Here is a 6,785-nt window from a genome sequence, read left to right on the forward strand (position 1 = left end):
TAATGATCGGTAACAGCAATTTATCAAAACCAACCGATCGAGTTCATATTTATTTTTCAAATCAGCTTTTCCAAATGATTGGAAAAGAATTTGCTCTCTGTCATGATCCATCCCATTTTTATTGAGTAAAATTTGAGTCGAATTTACCTGGTACATGTAAATAATAAAATAGATCATTTTCAGCAAGGTTAATGAACCTTATTTTAATTGATCAATTTTGGTTTTTATTTTTTCATCATTTAATTAATTAAATTTTTTTATTTATTAGATTTTTTTTAATCTACCATGATAAAATACAAGTAACCGGAAGAGGTGGATAATGTAAGAAACTTCACTTATCTTCGAATTATTTTGGTGAATTTCTAGTACAATTTTTTGGATCGACGGCATGTCCATTACTTGTACCAGCACAACAAACATCAATCAAAATCAGTAATTTTCACTGGTACTATCTTTTCATTTGATTCCATGTGATAAAAAAAAAATTATAATAATGAAATATTTATTGATGGTATTTTTAATTTTTATATTTTTTTAAAAAAATTAAAAAAATTTATTTTTTATTTTAAAATAATTTTTTTTAGTATTTTCATATTATTTTAATGTGTTAATATAAAAAATAATATTTAAAAAATAATATTTTAATATATTTTTAATTAAAAAATATTTTAAAAAACAACTATAATTATACCCTTAAATATCATTCAGGTTTAGAATTTGGGGTTTAATGTACTTTAAAAAATATTTTTTAAATATTTTTAAAATATGTTTTATATATTATTGTTAAAAATAAAATTTTAAAATAATAATAAAAATATTATTTAAAATATTTTAAGAAGTAATTTATCATTATTATTACCAATAATGTACTTAATTTCTTAAAGGGGAGGAAGATTACAGGATAAAGCAAGGTCACGTTGCCGATAATCCCATGAAAATGAAATTATTTTAAAAACAAATAGAGCACGATGCAAAACAAAAATCCCCAAATTAAAAAGTGATAGGCAGACAGGGCCACACAATTCAGCAAGAAAAAAAATAAACAAGTAAAAACCACCATAAAACTGGAGATTCCTTCTCTCCATTCTCGCTGAAGATTAGTTGACAACATTAATTTTGAGTTACTTCTCACAATTAATGTCATCCGGGCCATGCTCCCATGTTCAATTCGTTCACTTACAATAAATTTAATGAGACTGTAAAATTAAGATTTTATTGTATTTATGATGTATTACTAATTGCATGTACACACACGCATACACTCTAATTTGTAACATTTAAATTACTATATATATTTTTAATCATTTTATTATAAACAATACTGTTTTAATTAAATATATAATTTATTTCATTAAATAATAATTAAAAATGAAATTTTATTTTTTATTTTTTAAAATTTTTAATCGTAAAAGTTAATATAGTGCCAAACACGCACTAACTGTTATGTTTTAATTAGAACAATCATATAAAAAAAACTAGTTAAGGTTAATTAAGTTTTATTGGATTAATATTTTATCCAATTCATTAACATGGATCAAACTTTCTCATCCTGGATTTTTCAAATCAACCTGTCATCCAGGCTCCAAAAAGATATAGAATTCAAAGTATAATAATCGGTAACAGCAATTTATCAAGACCAGCCGAGTTCGTATTTATTTTTCAAATCGGCTATTTTATTAACTTTAAGTTATTTCATGCTTTTCCAAATGATTGGAAAAGGATTTGCTATCTGTCATAATTTATCCCATTTTTAATGGAATAAAATTCGAGTCGAATTTACTTGGTACACGTGAATAATAAAATAGATAATTTACAGCACGGTTAATGAAACTTATTTTAATTGATTTTTATTTTTATATTTATTTTGTTAATTTTTATTTTTTTCAATTAATTTTTTTTATTTATCAAATCTATTCCTTATTATTTATTTTAAATAATTAAAAAAATAATTTTTTTAAATTTTTTTATTTATCAAATTTGATCTATTTATTTATTATTTATTTTATTTAAAATAATCTATAAAATTATATTTTTTTTAATTTCATCTTTCTTTATCTTGTTTATCTATCATATCCAGTCAACATTCTTTTAATAAACTTAACAAAAAAATTAAAAAATTATTTTTTCAGTTTATTTTCTAAAATATAACAAAACATTTAAAAATATCTTTCAATTTATTTTTTATGACATTATCAAATATTAAAAAATAATTTAATTTTTATAAATTCACTTTTTATTATAAAATAATTTTTTAAAAAAATATTTTTTAACCAGTTTAAAACTAAGAATTACAAATTACTCTTTTTATGATCATTTGCTAGTATACATGTCTATATGTACTAGTTACAGCATAGGTGTATTATAAAAATTATGGTATTGAGATTATATAATTTTAATTATTTATTAGTAATTTTATTTGTTAGTATTAAACTTCTAATATAGTAGTTTCTTGTTGATTTTTTAATACATATTTTTTGCAAGGTAAACATAAATCATTTACTATTCATCATCCAACATTTTCATCTCATACTAGAGCGAGAGCTTGAATTAAAACATATCTTAAAAAGATAAAAATGAAAAAATCTAATCCCTTTAAATCTCTAAAAAAACAGAGGAATTATATCCAAGAGTCATCAAGTTCAGATGGGCAATCCTTTCGAGAAAATGGAGGGGTACCAAACTTTCTGAAAGGAGTGGACCAGTAAAAAGCCTAATTTTCCTACCATTCGCATCCAGAGCAGGAAACATTCCGAGCCGAGAATCGACTGGTGTCTCGCCAATAAAAAAGTACAGTATTTCTAGCTTCAGAAACATGGTCGAATAATATTCAAATCAAAGTCTGCTCACTCGGAAGCCCATGCACATATATATTCTGAATGTTTTTAAATCGGTAGTGTCGAACAAGGGCTCAAGTTGAAGATGTGCTCATTAGATTCCACAATAGCTGGCCAAAGCAGAGGATGCGCCCCTTCTTGTCATTGTACGTACAATATCATGCCAACAACACCAGAGAGTATCAAACTCCTCATCATTGTCTTTGTTAGTGCCTTGATTGAATATTCTTCTCAGCACAAATGAGCTCGACCCTCTAGAAAATTACTATAGTTGCCATTATCGTAGAATCATTGAACTCCCTCACCGACCCTTTTAGGATCTGATCTATTGGCATACTCGACCGGCAATGACTTGGGGATCATCCTCGACATCAATTAATCAACAACCTTAAGCTTCAACGGTTCTGAAATAAATTATTATAATATGTACTAGAAAGAAAATGTGTTTTCAATTGTAAATAGTATAATTGTTGTCAAACTTTTACTGTAGTGGTGGCTAAATTATAATTTTTGTTTTTTCAAATATTTTTTATTTATTTACACTGGTATTTTATCATTTTATACCTTTGTTGGTGTTTACAATCACTTTTATTTGAAAAAAAATAATATTATTTAGTAGTAAGAGATTGGTTTTGGTTGTTTTTATTTAATCAATTTTAATAATTTTTTTAATCCATTATCAATTATATCTCTATATAAATTTAAATTTCTACATATTTACTGAAAATTACAATTCAACAATAAAATTAACAAAACAAAAATAAACTTATAAATAAATTATTATTTATTTTATCACAAAACATAGAGTAACAAATTTAATATAAGTTTCATCAATTTACAAACAAATGTAATTTAATAAAATCTAAAACAAATCATAACATATACAAATCATAAATTCATATAACAAAATTATATAAGAAAAAAACTATAAAATAAATAAATACACAAACCAAAAAAATATACCAGAAAACTTAAAAATTATGCTCAAATAAAAAAAATATAAATTTGTATCTAAAAAGACGCCCCCCCAAAAAAAAAAACAAGTTCTTTTAAATAAACATTTTTTAATTTTTTTTACCAGGGATTGAAAAGGAAAAATGATAGAATAAATAAAACGTTGAAAAAGGTGATATTTTCATTAGTTATTTAGTAGAAAGAGAAAAAATCTAGACTCGTAAAAACTAAATGAAATATTGGTTTAAAATTGTGGGGTAGAAGTGGAAAAGACAAGATAAAAAAATATAATCATATTTTCCAGCACAGCTTAGTGGCTATGATCAATAATAACTTGCTGCCATAGCCAAGCACTTCGGAATTCCAAGCACCACAGAGCAACTTGGAGCCTATGACCCATGAGTTTATTAATTTTTATTTCCCCTGTTAGACCCTCCAAGCTCATCAAAGCAGAGCATGGGAAACTAAAAAAGTGGAGGATAACATGAAGGGGTAAAAATCTCTTGCCATCACGCCATTTATATATAGATAGATGCTCTTAGCACAAGTTAAAAGAACAGACGAGAAAATTATATAAACGAGACAATGTGTCTGCCATTCAATGTCCAAATTTCTTAATGGCCTCCACCATGGCCCCACCAGCAAACCTGACTCCCCATTAACATATTGGAAGATCTACCTTAAACCATGCAGCAACATGTTAATGGTGGAGGAGAAGCTGTGCTCATCAGATTCCACAATAGACGGCTGAATTCTAAAGCAGAGGATGCGCCTCTTGTTGTTGTTGTCTGGGTAGTATCATGCTCACAACACCAGAGAGTATCAAACTCCTCATCATTCTCTTTGTTAGTGTCTTAATTGAATATTCTTCCCAGCACAAATAAGCTCAAACCACTAGAAAATTACTATAGTTACCATTATTGTAGAATCATTGACTTTCTTCGCCGATCCTTTTAGAATCTAATCTATTGGCATACTTAGCCAACAATGACTTGGGGATCATCCTCAACGCCAATTAATCAGCAACTTTAAGTTTAACATACATACTCGAAAGAAAATGTGTTTTCAATTGTAAATAGTATAATTGTTGTCAAACATTTTTAATATAGTGGTAGCTAAATTATAAATTTTGTATTTTTTTATTTACACTAGTATTTTTTTATTTTACTAGTATTTTATTATTTTACGCTTGTCGGGATTTACCATCACTCTAACATTGTCCATAATTTTTTGGTGTATACTAAAAGAATGTTTCTATTGATATATTTATGGATACATTTTAATGTCAAGTTAATTCTATCATTAGAAGTTACATATCATTCTATTTTTTATTTTATTTTTTTATTATTATAACTCTCTATATATATCAATATAATATTTTTATTAATGAGTACTAATAGATATAATGATGAAAAATTTTATTGATAAAATTCACTGTAATTTATCAATTTAAAATTTTCATTAATATTTCAATTTATATATTTAAAATTTCTAGTAATAAATTAAAAACCAACTACATCAATGCTATTACATCAATTAAATTTAAATTAGACAAATTAGATTTTATGTGAGACATTATGCTTGGTTAAATTTAAGTCAACAAGGTACAAGTCTAATCAACTTAGAATTACTGATGCTACAAATCATATCAATATGGTACAAACTATGTTAATTAGGTTAAATCAATTATGTAAAAGGTTGTTATCAGCATTGAATATCTAACCCTGCGTTAAAGTAGGAATTAATTGATTTTAAATCAATCAAGTATAAGTTAACTAAGCTAGTAACCAGTTACATCAACTAGATATAGATTAAACCAACTAGGTTTTATATGAGAAATTAGGGCTTGACTAAATTTAAATCAATAAGTATAAGTTAAAATTATTAAGAATCATTGATGATACAAATTGCATTAACTAGATACAAACTATATCAATTAGGGTTTATATGAATTATACAAACCGTGGTTATGCTTCATTCTTGCTTCAATTATACAAAACGTGGTTAGACTTTGTTCTTGCTCCTATCCATTTATCAACATTGAACTTCTAACCCTGTAGTTTAAATCCCCCCAGACCATCCTAGTTTCTATGTATATATATATATGTCTCAAATTTATCTCAAAGTATTATACAGGTACTTGTCAAAAATAATTTTTATTTAAAAATATATTTTTATTTTTATTTTTAATATCAACACATCAAAATTATAAAAACACATTAATTTAATATTTTTTTAAGATAAATACACTTGTAAAAGGCATCTAAAAAAACCCCCCAAGTTCTTTTAAATAACCATTTTTTGGTTTTTTAATTTATAATTTTTTTTTACCAGATATTAGAACATTTACAGGGATTGAAGAAGAAAAATGATAGAATAAAATAAAAAGTTGATATTTCCATTAGTTATCTAGTAGTGAGATAAAAAAAAAATGAAATACTGGTTTAAAATTGTGGGGGTAGAAGTGGAAGAGACAAAATAAGAAAATATAATCATAGCTACGATCAATAATAAACTTGCTGTCATAGCCAAGCACTTCGGAATTCCAAGCACCACAGAGCAACTTGGAGCCAATGGCCCATGAGTTTATTAATTTTTATTTCCCCTGTTAGACCCTCCAAGCTCATCAAAGCAGAGCATGGGAAACTAAAAAAGTGGAGGATAACATGAAGGGGTAAAAATCTCTTGCCATCACGCCATTTATATATAGATAGATGCTCTTAGCACAAGTTAAAAGAACAGACAAAAAAATTATATAAACGAGACAATGTGTCTGCCATTCAATGTCCAAATTTCTTAATGTCCTCCATCATGGCCCCACCAGCAAACCTGACCCCCCATTAACATATTGGAAGATCGACCTTAAACCAAGTAGCAACATGACTGGGAAATCCTATATATATTCGAACCCCGCGACACCTTAATCATCACACCCCTTCAAGGAAAAAAAAGCGTATCTTACATACTCGCTTTCAAAAATCCTTGGCTTAAAAAACA

The sequence above is a fragment of the Populus euphratica genome, unplaced genomic scaffold (assembly GCF_000495115.2).
Source record: "Populus euphratica unplaced genomic scaffold, PopEup_1.0 scaffold2.1, whole genome shotgun sequence".
Taxonomy (NCBI): Eukaryota; Viridiplantae; Streptophyta; class Magnoliopsida; order Malpighiales; family Salicaceae; genus Populus; species Populus euphratica.